The sequence below is a fragment of the Ovis canadensis genome, chromosome 6 (assembly GCF_042477335.2).
Source record: "Ovis canadensis isolate MfBH-ARS-UI-01 breed Bighorn chromosome 6, ARS-UI_OviCan_v2, whole genome shotgun sequence".
Lineage (NCBI taxonomy): Eukaryota > Metazoa > Chordata > Mammalia > Artiodactyla > Bovidae > Ovis > Ovis canadensis.
The window spans coordinates 45,459,753-45,486,142 of record NC_091250.1 but is presented as its reverse complement, the minus strand read 5'-3'; the positions used below and the strand labels follow the sequence as shown (position 1 = coordinate 45,486,142).

At 37.2% G+C, this 26,390-nt stretch overlaps 1 protein-coding gene across 2 annotated transcripts in view; it reads right to left on the bottom strand.

Annotated features, from left to right (window-relative positions):
• Positions 1-26,390, bottom strand: part of UNC5C (unc-5 netrin receptor C) — a 424,053-nt gene that overhangs the window by 190,953 nt on the left and 206,710 nt on the right. The window lies entirely within an intron of this gene.

The window sequence follows — 26,390 nt, the reverse complement described above, 5'->3', positions numbered from 1 at the left end:
ATAACAATAATGATTCATAAATCATCTAGTTAAGTAATTTGAGTGCCTGCTATTACACAGGCAATATGTTAGGTCTAGTGACTAGTTGTTTAGCTAAGGATTTAGATGATTATTTTTATTTTTACACATGACAAAACACAATATCTAGGGTGATAATTATCTTTCCCTGAGAACATAGGTAATAAATTGCAGAACTGGGATCAACCCAGCTTTGTTTCCCTCACAATCTGTGATCTTCCCAACATAGCACTATCCCTCCCACTACAGAGTGTTACCCTTGAGAGCTGACAAAACCAAGAGCAACTTCATAAGAAAAACTTATTTGAAAAGTATAAGGCTCTTGTGTGTGTGTGTGTGTGTGTGTGTGTGTGTGTGTATTCAGTCGCTAAGTTGTACACCACTCCTTATGAGCCCATAGACTGTTGCCAAGCTCCTCTGTCCATGGGATTATCCAGGCAAGAATACTGGAGTGGATTGCCATTTCCTCCTTCAGGGGATCCTCCCGATCCAGGGATCAAACCCATGTCTCCTGTGTTGGCAGGTAGATTCTTTTCCACTTGAGCCACCTGGCTATTAGGTAAGCCTTGAATCCTATGCAAGGAGCTTAGAAGAAATACTAGAAATATGAGTTAAAGATCTTTAAGTTCAGATTCAAGTCTGTCATTATTTTCAAAAGATGCCACTTCATGATATATTCATTCACTTAACCAAAAATATTTATTGGATTAATTATTAATTTATAATTATTTATTATTGACTCAGAATTATTCTCAATACTGGAAATATACATGATAACATCAAGTCAACCAATAGTATTAATATTAATAGTTTTGCAGTAAAACCTAGAGTTTAGAAATGCTGTTTAGTCTTATTTGTAAACTGCATCTCAAATACCATAGAGTTATATGATTAGTCATGCTTATTCTCATTCAGTTCAGTTCAGTTCAGTTCAGTCACTCAGTCGTGTCCGACTCTTTGCGACCCCATGAATCGCAGCACGCCAGGCCTCCCTGTCCATCACCAACTCCCGGAGTTCACTCAGACTCGCGTCCATCGAGTCAGTGATGCCATCCAACCATCTCATTCTCTGTCGTCCCCTTCTCCTCCTGCCCCCAATCCATCCCAGCATCAGAGTCTTTTCCAATGAGTCAACTCTTCGCATGAGGAGGCCAAAGTACTGGAGTTTCAGCTTCAGCATCATTCCTTCCAAAGAAATCCCAGGGCTGATCTCCTTCAGAATGGATTGGTTGAATCTCCTTGCAGTCCAAGGGACTCTCAAGAGTCTTCTCCAACACCAATTCTCATTAGAATATTAATAATATTAGAGTATTAACATGAAGAACAAAAGCCTCATTTTTTTATACACTGAAATTTGTCAAACATATTGCTCCTACCTTGCTGCTCCAATACCGCTGAATAGATAAAACCCCAAGACCATTACAAATACTTACACAATTTGAGGTATATTTTCCTTTAACTTGATTTCCAAATAAAAAAACAGAAACTAATAAAAGTGCCCTTAGAAACCCTATTATTATACTTCACAAAAGACAAAGGAATCTAATGCACTACATTTCAGTTAGGCCTGATAATTGTCTTCTTATGAAGGATAGTGGAGAACAAAACTATTATTAACTTCTTACATTGACTAAGCACCCTGCACTAATATGTAAGTTTAAACTCTGGGGCCAAAATTAAAAGTTTTTACAAGTTCTTTAAAAGCATGTATTGCCGTTGTTCAGTCGCTAGGTCATGTCCCACTCTTTACAACCCCATGAACTGCACTGTGCCAGGCTTCCCTGTCCTTCACTGTCTTCCTAGGTTTGCTCAAAAAAAAAAAAAAAAAGCACATATATTCAGCAGCAAATATTGATTATGGTGTTGGTAGTTAAACACTGATTACTAAGACATTATCTTGGAAGTCATTTCATGGCTTATTCAGTTGTTTCCCTGTTTGGGGAGACAGCCATTGGGAAAGGGGACATTTGTCCACTAAGAAACTTGGCCTGGGACTTTTCCATCTAGGTCATGTGATCGCAGTCAATTAGTAATGACATCTAGTCTCTACTAATTTGTTCTGCAGTCAAAACTGGCTCTACCTGCATCACAGACAAAACTAGCTTTCAAAACCACTCCACAATTATAAACGACTGACCCTGCAATGGAAACGATGTTTCCTGTCTCTAACTTGATTTCTCATTTACTTCCTTAATATACTTTCTTCTGACAGGGCATCATTTCTGGACTTTCAATTGTTGGACATCAAGGACCCAAACTGTCAGCTTACTACAGAATAACCTCATTTCCATCAACTTCAGCTTCTGTAGTCAATGTGCAAGAACACTCAAGAGTACCTAAATAAACAGTTCAGAAAGGCAAAGGAACAGGGCACTGAGGTATTGACAGATCCATCAGCGTGAAGCTGATGTCTTGAAGGCCTTATTCCATTTTTTGTTGTTTTTCTCTTCTGAAGCACTTACTAATACATGTAATGATGGACTGTGCCGATAATCAATAAAGTGCCACAAAATATAAGACTCAAATTCTGTAAAATGTTACTGTTGTTTTCAATTATTACTCACAAAGGCAGAGGGTAACTCAATTTTTTAACTATTTGTGTATATTTATACATATAATATGAGTATGTATTCCATAACAATATATTTATTCAAGTAAGCAAAATGTAAAAAAGCCTTCTTTTCAGTCATTGTTTTAGAAGATGAGACTTGCTCCTTTAGAAGGAATGATGACTGTAAGATATCAGGTGATTATATACCACCTTACCTTATTCAGTAATGTAGCGAAAGTAGTTACATGTTTACATCCTACAGAAAGATAGAAAAGGACTAAAAATTGATTACCCTGCCTAGCCAATACATATACCTCTTCATTCTTTACTTCATCTCTGACTTCAGCCAAGTTCAAATGTAGATAAAATGATATGAGATGCTTTAGTCATTTCAAAAAAAATTCATCTGATTATTTTGTTGCAAACCACTGGGAACCTTAATGGACTAGTCCAAGAAAAAGTCACACATATGCTCTCAAGGCAAACAGGGCTCTGTTAAGTGTGGGGAAAAAACAGTAATGATTTGATGCATTTAGAAAGTGTATGAACAAACTAATCTTGAATTTCCTTAATTTTTAATTTTAAAACATAGATGATCACTATAATGAAAGAGAAATAATTCTGTGAGTTTGAGCCTTCATAAATTATTAATTTTTCAAGGTGTCTGTTAAATAGCAATATCTAACTTATTAAGAAATTATTTCTATCATTTAAAATGTTTTCATCATAACGCCAGTGTTTTTTAATACATCATTCTAGTCTATGTATGAACCCCATTCTTAAATTTGATCTAGAGAGATGCCTTAACCAATCACAGCATATTAGTTTATTAATATTTCTTGTGCTACAGATACAGTATATTTAAGTCCATGCCCTAGATTAATTCACATCAAGCAATATGTACATCACTTCTAGTACTTAATTTGGGTGTAAAAGAATAACATTTATAAAGGCAATTTTTAAGACCTTGAGTCAGTAAGATATACATAGTGAAATAGATAATACAAAGTGCAACGGTACTGATTATCAGTGGGCTTGCTGTTGAGAAACCCTTTCTTTGATCATTTACAACAGATGGCCTGGGTACCATGCCCAACTGTGGAAAATGGCCCAGAAAACAGCTCTCCCACCATTAGGTTAAGCATGCTAAGAGAAAACTGTCTTTGCTCTAGACAAAAAATGGTAAGTGTCAGCATTGATTTCCAGATATAGTGGTATTATATAAATTACCTTTTAATGAAATTTTATCTTCTATTTTTGCTAGAGTAATTAAAAAAAATCAAACAAGCAAGTCAATTCCCTTCAATCAAGATGTATAAACAAAAATGGTTGAGTATTTAAATATCCAGTATGGTTACATCTATATGTATTTAACAAGGAAAAAGTGATCATCTCCAAATACCATGTGCAATAAGGAAAAAAATATCATCTGCAAGTGTTCACCTACAAATACCTCTTCATGAACATTTAGCTCTTCACACTATAAATTTGCCTCTCACATATGCAGAAATCTACTTTCCAATTTTGGCACCCAGAGTTATCCAACTATTCCCAATTTTCAAAGCCAGAAATATATAACAAATTCTTAACACTAGTATGAAAGTTTTTTGAAAACAGGGTCTACTGTTGTTTTTGTTTGTATTTTCCATAAGTCTAGTATAGCATCAGGCACTTATAGAAGGTCAACAAAATGCTCACACTAATGTGACTTTGAGCACTCATAACAGATCCACAAAGTATTTTAGAGTTTATAGTGCATCAAATTCATTTACAAATATAAGGTGTCATAAAAATAGTAAAATCTACAGACTGGACTGGCTATCAAATTTGTGTGGCCCAGTGCAAAATGACAATTTGGGGATCCTTTGTATAAAAATGTATTAAGAATTCTGAGACGCTTAGAGCAGGGTATTAAACAAAGCATAGGTGCTGTGTGACAGCACAGGTCACATACTGTGAAGGTGGCCCTGTCTATAAACATCGTTTAGTTGAGGGTTTCACATCATGTGAAGTCTGAGAATTGAAATTAGATACTACTTAGTGGATATCCACTTTAAAACTTATCTGGTATTTCCCAGCTTCTTATAGTGATCAGATTTTTTTCTAGAAGAAAACATGGTTTTTTAGACTGAGAAACTCAGGTGCCAATCAATTCTCTAAGCAAGTGTGTCTGCAGTGGTGTTCAAGGGAAAGTGTGTGATTGTATCTGATACTGGCTTTCCCTTTGATGTACTCCAGTGCCCATCCAAAGGCCTGAACCAAAACAAATAAAGTTCCTGCCACACCAAGGTTAACATTTTTAGGGCACTAGAGGTATGTGAGAATAATAAACAAGGTTTGAGATTCTACCTTGAACTGGTAGGCTGTTTACTGAGATCATTTCCTAGCATGCAATTCATTTTACTGCACAAATAAGCCAGCTTTTTGATAGTAGTATTAAGGTCATGCTGCAAAAGTTGAAGCTATAAAAGAACAATTTGATTTTTCTGCCAGCTAGAGCAGTGAGTGTATCCTCTTACCGCTTTATTTCTTAATATAAATATCCAAAGAGCCTCCTGAAATCTTCAGGGAGATAATGGGAACTCGATTTGTGAATAGCAACTTCAGACTGTGAAGCTATTTCTGACAACGCACTACAGTTATCTTAAGTCATTATATATAAAGGCACATTCCAGATGCTGAAACTGTCCACATTACGCTATTTGGTCAAATTGACTTAATTAAATAGCTAAACAGTTTTTCTGCATGTAGTTCATTCAAATTAACAAAGAGAAATTTCCAAATTTGGTTTTATTCTGTTTGTTGAGTTCAGTATTAACTTAAAGATATACTGCCTTTTTGATTCAGATTTAACATTATTTTTCATTTTACCCTCCCTAACACATGACATAATTTTCCACTTTCTACCATTATTCAACAATGATATTAACACTTTCATTTCAATATCAGGTAAATCTCAGTATTCCTTTTCTGTCATCTCATATAGCCTTTTGTTTTTTCATTTATATACAAGAAGAGAAAGCTTTGCTCCATGTACTATTTTTATAGACTTTCATTCCACCTAATTTTTGACAGGAAAATATTATGCTATGAACATCAATCTAGGAAGCTTTAGGTTTCTGGTTTTATTGCTATATATCAAGCTTTAATTTTCATGAACTTAGTATATAAGCTTCTATATTTCTAAATCATAAGACTTAAGCTATTATGCTTATATCATAAAATATAGGACTATTATCTCTTTGTCTGAGACCTGGAGCGTAGTCTTTTGAAATGGAATTTACTTCCAAATGATTCAAGAGCAATTTAAAATGAATGACTACAAAGCTAATTTTATCTGCATTTGGCTGCCCATCCATCAGAGAAATAATTCATGATATATTACAACAAAAGGCAACTGGAATTAACTATTTGAATGAGACTTTGGCTTATTTTTAGTATTTTGATTAAAATATCCTTTGAAAGACAAAGACTATGGCTTATATTACAAGTAACATATTAATGGGTTCATCATTTAAATTTAAGTAGTGGAATATATAATGCCTTAAATGTTTGGACAATTTGAAAGTACTGCATGATTTCTAACTCTAAAAGAAAAAAACTTTTTTTCTACGTTTAAGGAAATAATTTCCAAATAATCCCCATACATTATTAATAGTGACATGAAGTCAGCATGCTATTTGACATGCACTTAGCTGTGAAAGAGAGGCACCTCCTTCTGCTCCAGTATAAGCCTTTATTATTTCTGACTTTTGCCAACATAAAATCCTAAGTGTTTTCCTGCCTACAGTCTCTACTTTGCCATGTGTTCCATATACCATGCTCTTAGAAAAGTTTGCTTCCTTCTTCAAATAATTTAATCAATGCAATGTAAAGCATGATGGTAAGTTTCTTTTTGCTTATCACATTAACTAAAATATACTGAATGATTGATGAGGTTTTGAGGAAATGTGTATTTGCACATACTGGCTATAGTGTAAATTGGTATCACAGTAGAAAGTATTTGAAAATACAAATAAAAATTAAATCTATGTATATACCCAAATAGGTTATCCCACTTCTTGGAATCCCTGTTTCAGACATAATGGCATCAAAATATAAATGTATACAAAGATGTTCACTGCAGCATTGTCTATTTAAACAAATAAATGATACACTGCAACAAAATGCAGCTGAAATTAACTATTTAAATGAGTTTGAGAACAACTTAACAACAAACTAAGGAATGATCAGATAATTATTAATGATATATCAATCCAGGAGAACACTATTTTATCAATAAAAATAAGGAGGCAAATTTGTATGTATTAAATTAGAAGAGTATCCATTATTCACTAGGCAAATAAAACAAGGTTTCAGCCAATCGGTATAAAGTGATGCAAATTTTGTTAAAGACAGAAAAGAAGGAATGAAAGGAGAGAGGGCAGAAAGAGCGGGTGTGTGTGTGTGTGTGTGTGTGTGTGTGTAGATGGCTGCATCAATAAATCACGAGAAAAAGTGTAAGGCAAAGCCTAGAAGCCAAAGCCTAAAAATATTAACAGTAAATACTTCTTGGGGAGAAGAATCAGAGAGCTTTAGGGGGAATTTTTTCCCTCTATTTGGAGTGGATTTTTCACATCCTAGATTATGGAGGATTTCTATTTTTTAATGCGTTTTTGAGTTTGTATTTAAATTAAGAAAAGGGGAAATTAGATAATTCCACATGCAACCTACAGCTTCTGCCTAGAATAATCAGTATCAGTTTCTTCACTAAATTAAACCTTCCCAAATCAATGCTACTGACTCCATAAAGCCTTATGTGATGTCTCCACTAACACCTGTGTTCAAAGATCATATTACTTGTAGCTATACACCATTTATTTCATTCTGACTAGTTATATCCCATTTTTCTCTTATAGTCCATTGTCCTAATTTCTTCATCTGTGTGACCTCTGACTTTAAGATAGTACACTATATTTCTCAAAATTTGCTTAAAAAATATTTGTGGATTATCTTCTATATGCTAGGGCTGTCCTAGCTGTTATAGCCAAGCTGCACTTTATCTCTCAATGAAATCTTTTTTCTTATAAAATGAGGTAGTGAAATAAAAGATACTAAGTTTATGATAATCTGAATTTATAGTAAAAATTGGCCAATTAATCTGGTTATGTAAATAACATGTTAATAATTCATTAATACTTGACTTTCACTTTAATGTGCTTATTAATTTTAGGATGTCAGAAAGGTTTGCTAACACAATTAGAAACTTAATGGGCTTCCCTGGTGGTTCAGATGGCAAAGAATCCTCCTGCAATGCAGGAGGCCCAAGTTTGATCCCTGGGTTGGGAAGATCCCCTGGAGAGGGGAATGGCTACCCACTCCAGTATTCTGGCCTGGAGAATTCCATGGGCAGAGAAGCCTGGCGGGCTACAGTCCCTGGGTTACAAAGAGCTGGACACGACAGTGCAACTAACACACAACAACACGTAGAGATTTATATAGTGAATTAAGAAAAAGTTCTACCCCTCCCCCCCATGATAGGTTCTACTGCGTTCTTACTCTCCATTAATGGTTAGAATTATAAATCCTATACTATTATTTTGAACTTCAGGAATCTAATGAATAAAGCAAGATCATTCAGAAAAATATTATAGAAACCAAACAATTATCAATAGATAAATAAGACAACATAAATCAAGTTAATCCTTAAATTTTAATTTAACTAAAAGAATGACTTACAGTTTAAAAGAATCCAATAAAGATTTGAAAATTTAACATTATATTCATATAGCATATATTTATTTCATTCCTGTTAAACTCTTCTGTGACGGTCAGTTTTACAAGTCAAGATGCCAAGAATACACTCTCCAATCATTAAATCAAATGCTAATCTAGGTGTTGCTGTGAAGATATTTTCTAGATGTGATTAAGCCCAAAATTAGCTTTCTTGAGTAAGAGAAATTATCCTAGATAAAAAGTGTGTGCTTGATTCCATCCATTGAGAGCCTAATAAGCAGCCCTAAGACTTTCCTAGCAACACCTAGGTTACTACTTGATTGAATAAGGGGACTGTAGCCTCGCCAGGCTGACACACAAAGCTGGCCATTACACTTCTCACAACTTTATCAGCACCTCATTTCATAACTCCTACTCATTCTTCAGGTATCAAACACCCCTTCTTTGGAAGGCCACTCTGCTTCAAATATTGGACATAAACCCCTGGTATCACCTATCACCACCCATTGCTCTCTACTCTTCTTCTTGTGTATAGTTCTTCCTCACTAGAAGGCAAGTTCAAGGGTTAGGAAGAGTTTTTATCTTACTCATTTCTGCATTACTGACATGTAGTCCAGTGCCTGGCAAAAACTTCAGCTTTTTTTTTTTCCTTCCCATTTGAACTGTTCCTAAAGAAGTTATATAAGATAGAAATATATAGGAATGACATGAGAAGAAATCCTTGCACAAAATATAACAGAAGTATACATATTTGAAAGGTGGTTCTTTAGTGTTTATAAGTATACATCCAGTTCCTGTATTAAAAAATTATATCTATCCTCTAAGCAACTGTAAATATCATATATCATGAGGTGTGCATAGCTTTGGATTAAATACATCCCCTCACTAATCAAAGTTGAATTTACAACATTTTGTGAGTGGGAAATAACATGCTACATCTGATTATAGTCTCTCTGCAACTCCTTGGCCTCATTTGACACTGGACTTCATTGCACCGCTCCCTCCTCTCTGAAACTTCGTCCTCTCTGGGGGACTGTGCATTAGCACTGGATTGCTTCCCATCCTACCTCTGTGACCTTTCTCTTCATTCTTTCCTGCTTGAATACAGAGAGATACTTTCCAAGGTTCCCTCCTTTAGTCTCTCCCTTGGGCATCTCATCCTCAACTCTGGCTACAATTATCAGATCATGTCACACATACAACCTTCTGCTCCACCCGCTCTGCTTCTTAAAACCCTTCAATGCCTTTGCATTGACTGAGAATGAAATCAGATTCTTTAGCAAGGCTGACAAGGACCCGCCTGATCTGACTGCTGCCAGTCTCTATGTCTCCTTTCCAAGCCTCCTGTCCTTTCCTTGTCATGCTCGAGACAAGCAGACTGGTATTTATATCTCTGGACACACCAAACTCAGTCCCACTTGAGGTCATTTGCACTTGCTCTTCGTTTCTCTAGGAAAGATCTTTCACCTCCTTCTTGCCACTTAGGATTTAGTTCAAAATGCCTTCTGGGCAAAGACGGATTCTTGACTACCCAATCTCTATTTGATTTTTTTTTTTTTATTGTTACCAAGTCCAAGCTATACAAAAAAGATCTTCACGACCCAGATAATCATGATGATGTGATCACAAATCTAGAGCCAGACATCTTGGAATGCGAAGTCAAGTGGGTCTTAGAAAGCGTCACTACGAACAAAGCAAGTACAGATGATGGAATTCCAGTTGAGCTATTTCAAATCCTGAAAGATGATGCTATGAAAGTGCTGCACTCAATACACCAGCAAATTTGGAAAACTCAGCAGTTTTCCAAAGGTCAGTTTTCATTCCAATCCCCAAAGAAAGGCAATGCAAAAAGAATGCTCAAACTACCACACAATTGCACTCATCTCACATGCTAGTAAAGTAATGCTCAAAATTCTCCAAGCCAGGCTTCAGCAATACGTGAACCATGAACTCCCTGATGTTCAAGCTGGTTTTAGAAAAGGCAGAGGAACCAGAGATCAAATTGCCAACATCCGCTGGACCATGGAAAAAGCAAGAGAGTTCCAGAAAAACATCTATTTCTGCTCTGTTGACTATGCCAAAGCCTTTGACTGTGTGGATCACAAGAAACTGTGGACAATTCTGAGAGAGATGGGAATACCAGACCACCTAACCTGCCTCTTGAGAAATCTGTATGCAGGTCAGGAAGCAACAGTTAGAACTGGACATGGAACAACAGACTGCTTCCAAATAGGAAAAGGAGTACGTCAAGGCTGTATATTGTTACCCTGCTTATTTAACTTCTATGCAGACTACATCATGGGAAATGCTGGACTGGAAGAAACACAAGCTGGAATCAAGATTGCCGGGAGAAATATCAATAACCTCAGATATGCAGATGACACCACCCTTATGGCAGAAAGTGAAGAGGAACTAAAAAGCCTCTTGACGAAAGTGAAAGAGGAGAGCGAAAAAGTTTGCTTAAAGCTCAACATTCAGAAAACAAAGATCATGGCATCTGGTCCCATCACTTCATGGGAAATAGATGGGGAAACTGTGGAAACAGTGTCAGACTTTATTTTTTTTGGCTCCAAAATCACTGCAGATGGTGACTGCAGCCGTGAAATTAAAAGACGCTTACTCCTTGGAAGAAAAGTTATGACCAACCTAGATAGCATATTCAAAAGCAGAGAAATTACTTTGCCGACTAAGGTCCGTCTAGTCAAGGCTATGGTTTTTCCAGTAGTCATGTATGGATGTGAGAGTTGGACTGTGAAGAAGGCAGAGCACCAAAGAATTGATGCTTTTGAACTGGTGTTGGAGAATACTCTTGAGAGTCCCTTGGACTGCAACGAGATCCAAACAGTCCATTCTGAAGGAGATCAACCCTGGGATTTCTTTGGAAGGAATGATGCTAAAGCTGAAACTCCAGTACTTTGGCCACCGCATGAGAAGAGTTGACTCATTGGAAAAGACTCTGATGTTTGGAGGGATTGGGGGCAGGAGGAGAAGGGGACGACCAAGGATGAGATGGCTGGGTGGCATCACGGACTCAATGGACGTGAGTCTGAGTGAACTCCGGGAGTTGGTGATGGGCAGGGAGGCCTGGTGTGCTGTGATTCATGGGGTCGCAAAGAGTCAGACACAACTGAGTGACTGAACTGAACTCAACTGAAGTCCAAGCTTGAACTGCTTGCTGTACAACAGACCAACAAATCGAGAGATCAGTTGTTAGTGCAAGAAATAGTGACTTTATTTGGAAAGAAGCCAACCAAGAAGATGGTGGACTTGTGTTCCAAACAACCATCTTGCCCAAGTTAGAATTCAGGTACGGGAGGCTAACACATAGCCTCTGGAAGGTAAATATTAATTACTTCCTTCCTGCAGTCTTCCGCAGTTGGACCTGGTCAGGATGTTTCCTGTGAGCTAAACAAAGGTATTTTAGCTTAATGCTCCTTACCTGGGAGGGTGAAGCGTTCCTGGAAATGGGCCATAATGTATGATTATGCTTATAGGCAACATCCCTTTAGTGATGAACTTTTAATATAATACAAATATTTTTCCTTGATTCATTATCTCCTATCACTATCTCAAATTAGTTTACCAAGTTAGTTGCTTATTTTCTTTGCCCTTTCCACCAAACTCCAAACTTCATGAGATCAGAAGTTTCACTCTCTAACCTCAGCATTAACATTAAACTTATCTTCCCTCTAAAACTAACCTCTTCTTTTGACTCAACCCCTTATTTGCGACTGTAGTGAAGAGCCTGGAGTCCCATCTCCCCATTGAGTTGAACTCATCTATATGGATGAATAAGTGAAAGTCACTCAGCAATGTGCAACTCTTTGTGACTTCAGGGACTACATAGCCCATGGCATTTTCCAGGCCAGAATACTGGAGTGGGTAGCTGTTCCCTTCTCCAGGGGATCTTCCCAAACTAGGGATTAAACCCAGGTCTCCTGTATTGCAGGCAGATTCTTTACCAACTGAGCCACAAGAGAAGCCGAAGAATATTGAAGTGGGTAGCCTATCCCTTCTCCAGTGGATCTTCCCAACTCAGGAATCGAACTGGGGTCTCTGGCATTGCGGACATTCTTTGCCATTCTTTACCAGGGAAGCCCCATCTACATGCATAGTGCATAAAATCAGCTCTAAATTTTCTCACTCACCATTAACCTTTATTCCCCTTTGTATAACCAGAACTCAAGTTGAGGTCCTACCATTTTCCTGAAATTACTGAAATTACTATTTGTTACTGATTTGGCTTGCTCATGAACTTTTCTTTCTCAATACCTTCTATACCACATCATTATATTAGCACCTCTAAACAGAATATGAAATCATAACAGATTTTGCTGGAAACTTTCATTATTCAATAAAACATGACCCCAAATAAACTGAATTTACCTCATATTACCACCTTTCAGCTTAGGTAGGGAAAACATGGTGTGTGATGCTTGTGGTTGTAGAGAAGTAATTTGTTACATAATTCAATATCCACATAAAACTTGAGAGCTGGCCTATTTTCCAGAAAAGGAAATGGAGGCCGAACTACTTTGAGTGAATTGTAGTTATTAAATGGAAGAAATGACCTCTCAGGCTAATATTGAAATTTCATGGCTCTGATACATATTTTTTGATTATGTAAACTCCACGGCACTGCTTCAATCCCCCCTTCTAATTAAGGTTATTTGCTGTCTTCTTATTTTTGAGTTACTTCATGCTTATTGCTTATTAATGCTGTTATTTTATTTTTTCTTAATTACAAAGTTACAATACTTACAGATTTTAGTTGACGAAATTCTATAATAAACAAATAATAAAAAGGGAAAGTCATTCCTAAGCTCCATCCCACTCCCTAGACCTACTTACTATCGACACCAGTGTGTTTTATTCAGAATATTTCTCTATGCAGTCACTTTGGCAGGTGTGTGTGTGTGTGTGTGTGTAAATGTGTGTGGATACATGCCTGCATGCTCAGTTGCTTCTGTCACGTCCAACTCTTTGTGAACATATGGACTGTAGCCCGCCAGGCCCCTCTGTCCATGGGACAAGAATACTGGAGTAGGTTGCCATGCCCTCCATCAGGGGATCTTCCTGACTCAGGGACTGAATCTGTGACTCCTGTATTACAGGCAGATTCTTTACCCACTGAGCCATCTGGGAAGACTCATATGGATACATATATGGCATTAAAAATACAAGTGGGATCACGCAGTACATGTTGCTCTGTGTTGACTACTGCTTTCTATAGTAAATTCTCTGTTCCACTTGATCTACTTGCCAGGTGAGTGCCATGACATGCCTCCTGAGTTTAGTATAAGCTGACAGCCAGTGTAAAACAAAAAGAAAAAAAATGCAATTTAAGGCTTTGGTAGTATTTGCATGACACTAAACTTTCTGCGGATGTTTTACAACAAAAACAAACAAGCATCACAATCTTTGTTAATGTCTCTATTATCTTCAACTTTGATATTTGAATTCTGGATCCGTATCTGTCTTTTTCAAAATCATAGTTGACATGTGGCATGCGATTCAAAGTCATATTTCATAAATTCTGCTTACTAACTGAGGGTACTGATCATGTACTGATATATCCATTTTTTATCTTTTTTGATGGAGCAACTGACATTCTTTCAAAATTTACTGTTTAAGATACAATATGTCCATTACACCAAAGAAGATGATAAGGGTAGGAATCACCTCCAGCAAGATAAAGGGTTGGTTAATTTTTCACATTTCACCTCTCCTGCCACTGGAAATCACAACACTTGACACTAGGTCACAAAATTATTAAACCTTAAAGGAGCAACACTTCCTTCTCCATGTGAGACCTCACTTCTCCTTCACACTTTACTCCTGAAATCCCTTTAGGCTCCTGGCCTTTTCTCCCTGCCTTTAACTCCCGTAACTAATTATATTTGGACAAGTCTTTGGTGAAAATAGTTTTCCTTCAAAGTTATTCACTCAAAGTTCCCCTTAAGGCATTCTTTGTCACTTTAGCCCAGCCTGATATCTTTACACAAAGTTGAAAGAGGTGAGCTATTTTTACAAGATAAGAAATCTTCAAAACCTAAATATACCTTGACGTTTCAGGTAAAGACTATATTTTGATATACGACAAATGCCTCATTTCTAGACATTTACAAGTAAACAAAAAGTTCCAAAGACTCTTACTTTAAGACAGTTAAACTTTAAAAACTGTATTATTACACTTAGAATTAGTTTACTGAGGGTCAGTAATTAAATTCATCAATAAAAACAGAAAAAAAATTAACTAACAGGTATAGCTGAACTTATTTTCAATTTCCAATAAGTTTGTTTTGAAAATCATACTGGACTGCAGAATTAAGCAGCATTTTTAAATTGTTATCTATTTAGAAGACAAAGGTGAAGATCAAATAAAAAAAGAGATTAAGACTGGGAACATGGCACTGCTCAATTATTTTCTCTGCTGAAATAAAATTAAAACTTGCCAAGTTGTGAATCACTTTCAACCAACTCCTATGTTTTATAAATAAGCAGAAAATATTACTTTAATTTTGCTTTACAATATAGAGATCAAGCATGTACCATTCATTGTTGATACAGGGTACTCAGTTCCAGGGCAAAAGACTGAATGAAATTTAATGATGGGCTCTACTATCACTTGCTTAACGCCAGAGACTTTCCAAGAAGAGGTGAAGAAAATTTTCTTCGTGAAACCATTTCCTACATTATTTAATAACATTTCACTGCTGTCTCCATTTTTAGCTACCCTGTGTCATGTGACTTTTTATAGTGAATTTGTTATACTTTCCATAGATAAAAACCTAGGTTTGAAAGTTTGAGCATGTTTCCTAAGACTATCCAAGCGTTTAATGGAAGAGCTAGGAAAGGAATGCAGGTATTTCCAGCTTAATAAGTCTGAGTGCTGTGTAAGTGGTGTTACGCCTCCTGCAGTGTGAAAACTCACAACTTAGCAAACCAATGTCCATAATTCTCTTATAGTACTACTCTTAGAAACAATATAGATACAATAAAAAAATAATAAACACTTATAAAGAACTTACAAATTCTGGGTACCCCCTAAGTACTTTAGATTTATTGCCTCACTTAATTCGCACAACAGCACCATGCATAATGTAGTTATCTCTCCTGTAAAGATGGAAAAACAAAGGCACAGGGAAGCTAATTAACTCGCCCAAGATTCTCACAACTAATAAGCGGCAGAAATTTTCTTTAACTGACACTCAGTATACAGTCTTAGGGAATCACCTGATGAATAATCAGCTCTATGGAGTTTCTCCAGGAAATACCAATATCTATTTATTAGTTACAGGTCAAAATGAGATATACAGATGCTAATTTTTTCAATACATAATTTCATAATACTTATCTGCTAGTCTTCAGAGATCACAATGATATGTTCTTATTGTTCTATTATTTGGTTTACTTTCTAACTTATTCAAATCTACTTATTTTTTATACATCTATATTTAACTGCTTTAAATTACCTGTAAAAGCTGTTATGAACTATAAAGGAAAAAGATAGCAAATCATTATCCACAACACTGACAGGAACAGAGAAACAGGGCAGTATCTAATATATGTAAGAAATTTGAAAGTTGTTTACCCTATAGAATAAGATATGAGCACTGTTAAAATGATTGTGAAATACATAATAGTAAGCTAAGACAATTTGTAAAAAGATTATAAAGAAAATATTCTAAGACACGTAGTACAACTCAAATGCAAAATTCCACAGCCTTTAACTATTATTCTTGAGCCAGAAATCTTAACTTGCATTCTCCTGATTCATGAAGTGCCCCTCCAGAATATATATAATATAAATAATGACTATGAACTAATGTAAACTGAGGCAGAAGAGGGAAGTTTGTAAAAAGGCAGAGGCATTGAAAACAGAGTTCTGACTTATTTTATTACAGGAGGTAGCTTTCCTTTAATGGTATCCATTTTCCTTTTACCAAGGCCTCTGTTTTATCAAATCTCCAAAAGAGAAATAGGAGTTGACAATCTTTACAAACATAAAGGATGCCAACGATTTGTGGAGAGGAGGAACAGCCAGGTTTCCTCACACTAAGGAGGCATTTTTATCAGAAATGCACTCATGCCTAGAAAATCTAGGTCTTGGAGCACATGCGGTTATTTTCAGAAAGGCATACCCTTTCTGTCTTCCACTTCAGTAAACTCAGGGAGTGAAAAGCCATTCTGTGAACGCAGCTAGTTCATTGACATTAGAGGCATATCATTTTCCCAAAGTTTGAGAGAGCAATGGATTGATTTCAGGGTTCACAGTGGGGCAGGGTAAGATAGCACGGCTCACAGGGCTTTCGGAAACAATATAAATTCATAGACCTATTTCAAGGTTTCAGGAAGATGTGATAAACTACTGGCTTGGGTTACACGTTTCCTCCAGCAGGGACTATTTTATCCTCTCCTCCTAGATAAGTCAGGCTGATTTGTTGTTTTCATGCTCTGTTTTTCTTCAAATCTACTTAAATAAGCCGGTTGATTTCAGGGCAGACCCTCCCCCTAACTCCTTCTTCCTCTGTATGGGTTCAACTCAAGTTCTTATGAAATCATTATCCTTCTCATCCCTTCCAGACTGACTGCTGCAAAAAGTGAAGCAGAAAGACAACAAAAGCTGAACTAGAATAAAATGTGGTTATCAAGGTTGTGCCGCTCTGTACAAATGTGGAGGCAGAATCATGCAGTATTTATGAGGATGTCTCCTATGCAGGGCAGCTGTGGGTGGTTCGAATGTCTGTGCCTCTTTCAAACACACAACAGATCCCTCAGGCCAATGTGCCACTTCACTTCCACCAAAATCAGAACCACATCCAAAGCAAAGCAAATCAAGTCCTTTCAATGGTTAGGAGAGGAGGGAAACAAGGAACCTATCTGATCTTGTTTCTGTTGAAATCACTGAAAATACTACAGGGACTGTTTGCACTTGTATGATCTGTCAGAAAAATCAAGCTATCTTTTTTCATACCTTGGGAAATCAGATTGAATCCTACTAAACCAAAGACTCAGAAAATATTCTCATGATTCCCATTATCAATTTACCCATTTACAACTTGTGATTCTTCAGTATTTCAGAATACCATGTTGCAGGTCTAAAAACACCTTTACTAAAAAAATAAAATAAAATAAAATTAAAAAAAATAAAAACACCTTTACTGTTAATTACCTACAAACCTGAATCTTCACAGGAATGTCTGAATGAATGACAGAAAATGTGGAAGACACATTGGACTCAGTGTCAGAAGACTTACATTGCCAAGACATTGATCCTTTCTGAACCTTAGTTTCATCACCTGTCAATGGAAGATATTAGAGTGAAAACATGTAGTTTTTCTTTGCTCATCATCCATTTCCTCTTGTTTTGTGACAGAAATATCTCCTACACTCTCAGGCTATACAGGACTCCTCCAGTCCATCAGAGCATTCTGGTCCTATGACCACAATTACTGCTGTGAGGTGAGCATGTGACCCAAGATAGTGCCATCAGAATGAAATATGGGATTTTGTTGTCCTGGAAACAAAATGGTTCCTGAAAGGACTGGGTGTTAGTGAACATCTTGATGTGGGACAGAAAGAGCCAGCTTGAATGGAGCCAACATGGAGAAAGGCAGAGCAGAGAGCTGTAGGGAGAATATGTTGAGATTATCACTCAGGTCAGTGGACTTGATTGCCACTGAAGTTAGATGGGTCTATTCTGGAATTATTTTTTAATGTGAACCACTAAATTCATTTTTCTTCTTTTGACTTAGACTTGTTTGATTTGATCTTCTTTCACTTGCATCCTAAAAATTCCTCAATGTTACAGTGTGAAGGCTGAGCTATATAATGATATACTGATACAAATAATGTTTTTGGAAGGTTTTTATTTGTTTAAAAGCTAAAATCCTTGGCTTTATAAAATACATTTGCATTTTGTAAACTTTTTAAAAAGTTTCTTATGCCATGGGACTCTACCAGGGCTTGACAATATTAAGAATAAGAAATAAAACTAACCTAGGGGTTTATAGGCAAGTAGGGACACAAACAAGTGTTAAATAATTATAGGATACTGTTAAAACGGTAAAAACCGCAGACGATATAATATGTGAAGTGAAGTCGCTCAGTCGTGTTCGACTCTTTGTGACCCCATGGACTGTAGCCTACCAGGCTTCTCAGTCCATGGGATTTTCCAGGCAAGAGTACTGGAGTGGGTTGCCATTTCTTTCTCCAGGGGATCTTCCCAACCCAGGGATCGAACCCGAGTCTCCCGCATTGGAGGCAGATGCTTTACCCACTGAGCCACCAGGGAAGCCCATATAATATGTAGAACTACTGTATTATACAACTCTAGGGGACGCCATTCACACCATAGCTTATGCAAGTGTCATCCCCTGGAGTCATGGGCTTCCCAGGTGGCGCTAGTGGCAAAGAATTTGCCCACCAATGCAGGAGACGAAAGAGAAGCAGGTTTGATCCCTGGGTGGGGAAGATCCCCTGGAGTAGGAAATGGCAACCCACTCCAGTATTCTTGCCTGGGAAATCCCTGGACAGAGGAGCCTGGAGGCTAAAGTCCATGGTGCTGCAAAGAGTCGTACATGACTCAGTGGCTTGTGTTTTGTTGTGTGTTACTGGAGTCATACACGGAAACCAAACTCAACTATACCTCTCTCAGCTGGTAAGCTGAGCCAGCTAAACACTTGCACTATCAAGTATTTTCAATCTCTATAATGGTTCTTGGTTGCTGCATTGTTTAAATGAACTGATTATTGCCCACTATATTTGAGTTTTTAAGAGTTTTTAAGGAGAGTTTCTGGCAGACAGCTGGCACCACAGGTTTACCATTACACAAACCAGACACAAATCTCACTGGTCTTCCTTGGCTGTGCTATCATTTGTTAGTGATCAGTTGGCAGAAGCACCACTAAATCAAGCATCTGCAAACATTAAATGTCGCATTTCAGGAGTACAGAGGTCTTTGGGCAGTGGGAGATTCATTGAACATCAGATTAATTATTTGGCAAAGCAAGTGGAGCTTTTATGACTCAAAGGTCATTTACAACAACATACTTTCACACTGTTGCCTCAGCGATAATACTTCATTTTAAGTGGCAAAATCAAACTATAAGTAAATTAGTACCCAAATTAATCCAACAGCTGTGTGTTTTGATAGTGATTAATATGCACTGTATAAAAGAGGCTTTGCTTCTCTCTTGTTCTCAGTCACAAAAGAGAGAGAGAAACGTTCTTTGATATAATGCCTCTTCTGAAGCAATGCCAAGGTAGTTCATTGTTTAGTTACCAAAAAAAAAAAAAAAAAAACCCACTGAGAGCTTCAGGGCAATGCTGCTGCTTTTCTTTTCTGGTGGAATAACAGCCACAGTTCCCCTTGAAACCCTAGGTGAGCTTGCCTGATGCCTCACTCCTGGAGTCAAACTGAGACCAAAGCACCTCTAGTTTACAGGGCAAAACAGCTCCAGCCCCTGGGCTTGGGTGGACGGCTTTTCTTAGATGGGACATCTTACTCTTTTGGAGGAAGAAATTGCAACCCAGCATTTAAACCATGCTGGCCAAAATTTATCTTTGGATAAAATATCGAGATGACAAATCCGTATACATTCACATATGTGTTTATCAGCATGGCAAGATTGGCTACTAGCTCGGCTGCATATTCGGAATTACCTGTTTCCATCATCCATTCTTAATCCAGCTTGCTGCCATCTTACCCAGGATGTGAACTTTTCTAAAGTGCCCTCTGGTCTGCATGCTGCACAATACCATTGGTTTGGAGGCTGAAAGGTCTGACTCTCAGCTGAGGTAGCAAAATACAATTGTGCACACTTGGCTTGTACTAACAGTCTGCTGCTTAGAGGTGTGGTTGCTTTCAAGAGCTATAATCCATTACTGACATGGGGGTGTACATAATTTGACTCTTGGTATGATTCCATACATGGTGCAGTGAGGTAGTTTCAAATACATCTATAAAGTGTTTTGACTTTTAATTCCCCAGGATGATTGATATATCATTCCTATTGACACTAATTATATTTGCAGCTTTGGTATAGCTGCCAAAAGTCCTAGAGCCAAATTTGTGGTGAAGTGAAAGTTGCTTAGTTGTGTCCAACTCTTTGTGACCCCATGGACTATACAGTCCATGTAATTCTCCAGGCCAGAATACTGGAATTGTTAGCCTTTCCCTTCTCCAAGGGATCTTCCCAACCCAGGGATCGAACCCAGGTCCCCTGCATTGCAGGCGGATTCTTTACCAGCTGAGACACCAGGGAAGCTCTGTGGGCAAACCATATACTGGGTTTATAGAGAAGTCAGTGGAACTCAGTGACTTGGAGTCCAGGCTTGAAGGCCAGGTGGCAAGTTTCCTACATGGGTTCTGCCTTTTTAAATCTGTGACTTAGAACATGCATCTTGATGTCTTTTTTTAATCTGTAAGAAGTTCTGACTAGCTAAAGTTACTGTGAGCATTAAATGAGTTTCTACATGGAAAGTGCCTGGCCTTGAGTACACATTGAATAAACATGTCATCATCATCATAAATTCATTACCATCATAGCCTTGATGATTTTCCTGCCTTAGCAACTTCCTCTATGATTTATCTCATTCATTGCAGTTTATGTATTTTTCTAAGCAGTGCCAAATTCTTTATCGAGCACAGTTCAGTATAAACAAAATAAAACATCATAATTTATTCTTTTAATTTTCTAACAGAAATAGTACTCCACTTTGCTTTTACAAGCACATCCTTATTGAAAATTTTATTTCATAGTGCTGTTTGAAGATTCTATTTCAAACTGAATATGCTACAAAAATGCTACTTCTAATAGCTCATGCCATCGTTAAAACTGGTTTTATCAACACCAAGTATGTGCTGAAATGTCAGGTGGTCTTTTCAAACACAGATCACTTTCTAACAAGTTAAAACCACATATGTTTAAATACCAATGCATATGAGAAATTATTGAGAATAAACAACATAAAATGTAAGTGAAATAACAAGACCTGAGTTTTCTGGGATACTAGTGATCTCTAGAGAGCTGAACTCTGGCAGTGGCACTCATTTGTAGGACAGTGCCAAAGAATGCTCAAACTACTACACAATTGCACTCATCTCACATGCTAGTAAAGTAATGCTCAAAATTCTCCAAGCCAGGCTTCAGCAATACGTGATCTGTGAACTTCCTGATGGTCAAGCTGATTTTAGAAAAGGCACAGGAACCAGAGATCAAACTGCCAACATCTGCTGGATCATGGAAAAAGCAAGAGAGTTCCAGAAAAACATCTATTTCTGCTTTATTGACTATGCCAAAGCATTTGACTGTGTGGATCACAAGAAACTGTGGACAATTCTGAGAGAGATGGGAATACCAGACCACCTGACCGGCCTCTTGAGAAACCTATATGCAGGTGAGGAAGCAACAGTTAGAACTGGACATGGAACAACAGACTGGTTCCAAATAGGAAAAGGAGTACGTCAAGGCTGTATATTGTCACCCTGCTTATTTAACTTATATGCAGAGTACATCGTGAGAAACACTGGACTGGAAGAAACACAAGCTGGAATCAAGATTGCCAGGAGAAATATCAATAACCTCAGATATGCAGATGACACCACCCTTATGGCAGAAAGTGAAGAGGAACTAAAAAGCCTCTTGATGAAAGTGAAAGAGAAGAGCGAAAAAGTTTGCTTAAAGCTCAACATTCAGAAAACGAAGATCATGGCATCTGGTCCCATCACTTCATGGGAAATAGATGGGGAAACAGTGTCAGACTTTATTTTTTGGGGCTCCAAAATCACTGCAGATGGTGACTGCAGCCATGAAATTGAAAGATGCTTACTCCTTGGAAGAAAAGTTATGACCAACCTAGATAGCATATTCAAAAGCAGAGACACTTTGCCAACAAAGGTCCATCTAGTCAAGGCTATGGTTTTTCCAGTAGTCATGCATGGATGTGAGAGTTGGACTGTGAAGAAGCTGAGCGCCAAAGAATTGATGCTTTTGAACTGTGGTGTTGGAGAAGACTCTTGAGAGTCCCTTGGACTGCAAGGAGATCCAACCAGTCCATTCTGAAGGAGATCAGTGCTGGGATTTCTTTGGGAGGAATGATGCTAAAGCTGAAACTCCAGTACTTTGGTCACCTCATGCAAAGAGTTGACTCATTGGAAAAGACTCTGATGCTGGGAGGGATTGGGGGCAGGAGGAGAAGGGGATGACAGAGGATGAGATGGCTGGATGGCATCACTGACTCGATGGACATGAATCTGAGTGAACTCCAGGAGTTGGTGATGGACAGGGAGGCCTGGCATGCTGCGATTCATGGGGTCGCAAAGAGTCGGACAGGACTGAGCGACTGAACTGAACTGAACTGAACTGAACTGATCTGCATTCTAATCCAGGATTTAACTGTTGCGTACCAAGCCCCCAGGATTTCCTCACTCTAAGGAATTTCCTGAGAAGTAGTTATTTAATATCCAAATTATCAGCAATAATCTATGTCTTACTTTCATTTGAAGAAAAATTAAATTTTGTTCTTTAGAATATCATGGGACAAATATAATGTAAACTCACTGTCTGTTCTTGTCAATAAAAAGTCATGAAATTACCTACTTTTCAAAAGAGAAAGGTACAAGTTTGAGTTTTCTAACAAATGAAGTCAAGGTAAGCATTAATTTTATATTAATAAAATACATGTGATGTTGAAAATACTAATCAACTTACAAATTATATTCTATCCAAATTAAGAGATGGATGAATCACCATATCCTTTATCTTAAACTTCTTGAGAAATCTAAACTTCCTGGAGTGTTCAACAATAACAGAGACAACAAAGTCAAAATTCTAGTCATCTTCCTGGATTCTTCTAAATCTTGAGAAATTGCTTTAGAGTCTAAAATCTCTCATTTAAATAAAAATTTAAGTTAGACATACAGTTCATTATAAAATATAACAAGAAGCAATTACTGGTAGGACATTTGTTAAAATGCTAACTGGAAACCTAATTGGAAAATAATCTGTAAAGTGTAACTGACCCCTGAACAGCAACGGCTTGGACTGTGCTAGCCCACTTATGGGCAGGTGGCACTAGTGGCAAAGAAACTGCCTGCCAATGCAGGAAACATAAGATGTGGGTTCAATCCCTGCATCCGGAAGAACCCCTGGAGGAGGGCACGGCAACGCACACCAGGATTCTCGCCGGGAGAATCCCATGGACAGAGGAGCCTGGTGTGCCACAGTCCACAGGGTCACAAAGAGTCAGACACAACTGAAGCAACTTAGTGTGAAGACACACAAGTTGCTTATATGTAGGCTATTTTCAAAGGCAAATACTACAGCACTGCATGACCTGTCGTTGTTTGAATCCATGGATCAGAGAAACCTCAGATGCAGAGGGCCAACTATAAATTCTACTCTGATTTTTCAACTGCATGGAGGGCTTATGCTCGTTACTCCTATGTTGTTCAAGGGTCAACTACAGTTCCATATTAAAACCCCTCCATGATCTTCGGATTATGCCAGTCAAACTTAACTTTGTATTTTTTAATTGTTAAGTTTATTTTAGTCACATTTAACAGCAGAGCTGAACAATCAGCTTGTCATTTTAAGATAATAACTTTACTTTGTGAGGCAGTTTATTCCAAAACATTTCTATTTGTGCCCAAGTATAACTTGCAAAGAGTTGGACGTCACTGAATGCGTGTACACGCGTGCACACACACACACACACACACAGAGTTTGCAATGATATCAGGTCTATAAGCAGCTAAAGGAAGCAGAGGCTTATTAAATTCCTTCAAAGGAATTTAAGAAGTTAGGGTGCATTTGATTAGTCTCTTAATGTTCAAAAAGAGTATCTTCATTGAGACTTGTGAGATCAGGCAGGGAGGGGTTTTAATTAATCCCCATTTTAATGTAATGATATTCTTAACTAACAGATCCCCAAGTCATACTTCTGATCAATGGTAGCTCAGACCTCAAGTTTGGACTTCTCCAGTCCTTTTTAACACTATGCTTTATGCCATCTGATGCGGAGAGACAACTCACTGGAAAAGATCCTGATGCTGGGAAAGATTGAGGGCAGGAGAAGGGGGCAACAGGGAATGAGATGGTTGGATAGCATCACCTATTCTATGAACATGAGTTTGAGCAAATTCTGAAAGATGGTCAAGGACAGGGAATCCTGGTGTGCTGCAGTCTACAGGGTAGCAAAGAGGCAGACACGACTTAGCAACTGAAGAACAATTTAAGCCACTTTCCTTGAATTTAGATAGTCTAAACATTTTGCATATTAAATATTTATACTTATCCTCTAAAATATGGATTTTCACTCCTCATAAATCTTATGATTACTCCAAGAAAATTGGAATATAGTAAGATTAATTATGCTTTCCTGATTATATTCAAATTTTTAAACATTTTAAGTATTATACTAATATTATCTTTGTTCTGATGTTTAAACTTGTCACATAGATTGATTTGAATAATTCATGTAGCTTTTAGTTGTTTCAAGGAAATACCGTACTTGGTATTTACATGGCCTATCATACTTAGCTCACAGTAGGTGTTTAAGAATTCTTTTTGAATTGACCATCTTCTATCTAAGGAGATGTTTGTAGACTTGTGTTAGCAATGGAAATACAAATAGTACATTCAGAAAATTATTTTATATTATCTTCCCTAGAAATGGCTGACAAATTCATTCTGATGAAAGACAGATATGGTGCATTGAATAGATGCTTTCACAGAAGGATTAGAGCCCAAGAAAATAACCCAGACACAGTTTAAATTAGACCCTGGTGTGCTGACAGCCCATTCAGCCTTGTGTATGAATACCTCTTTCATGATTTAAAAACATTTTGACGTCTAAAATAACATTAAATCTAGTTATCTGTGATGTATGAAATTATAATACATCATAACTGAGTAGTTCAATTGAACACTGAGGTATTTGGAAAAGCAAATTCAATAACATAATATGTCTACGTTTTTCCCTCTACTCATAGAATCTGAGTAAAAACTTGTGTTATTACAGTATCTTTTTTCTGACTGTTAATTTCAAAACACTTTAATAAAATACAGACTTACTACTATGCTTCAGGTCACTTTATGGAATTGGTAAAAATTATTAATCGACCTTAAAAATATGACATTAAAAAAATAAAGACCCAGGAACAAAAGAGGCAATAACATCTCACAGGGCAGTATGTTGAAAGCTAGGCCAGCTCTGATGACTGCTAATGTTTATTTATGATGCACTTTATTAAGCCCTTTGACTTTTTCAAGAGGCCACCTGTAAAGCAGTTATGATTTATAGATTTTAGAAATGTGTTCTACTCTCACTCCTAACTCTTCAAACCACGTGTTTGAGACTTTCCTAAAACTCAGTAAGAACCTAAGCCAGAATTTATACAAATACAAACATAATGCAAACCATGTAGGCAATTTAAAATTTTCCAGTAGTCATATTACAAAAAAGAAAAACAAATGAACTTAGTTTTATTAATATTTTATTTAACTCAATATATCAAAAATATTGTAACTGTTAACATATACTCAAAAATTTATTGACATTTTACATTATTTTCCTTGACTATACAATTTAGTGTGTATTACATTTATAATTCTAGTGATCTCAATTTGAGAGCTAAATTTTCACTAGAAATTTGGTTTTCATAAAGTTTATAGTTCAATAACTATAATAGATTCACACACCCCAGAATATTCCAAACATACTTTAAATATTTTCTAATAACTGACTTCAGTATCAGTTTGCATGCTAAGTCGCTTCAGTCATGTCTGACTCTTTGTGACCCTAAGGACTGTGGCCCACCAGACTTCTCTGTCCGTGGGATTTTCCAGGCAGGAATACTAGAGTGGGTTGCCGTTTCCTTCACCAGTGTATCTTCCCAACCCAGGGATCAAACCTTCATTTCTTATGTCTCCTGGATTGGCAGGTTAGTTCTTTAGCACTAGTGCCACCTGGGAAGCCCAGTACCAGTTTTAAATTTAAATTAATGAAAATGAAATAAAGTGCAGAATTCAGTTGCTGTCCTACTAGCAACGTTTTAAGTCCTCAATCATTCAGTGTAGCTAGGGTTAAGTATTAGAGA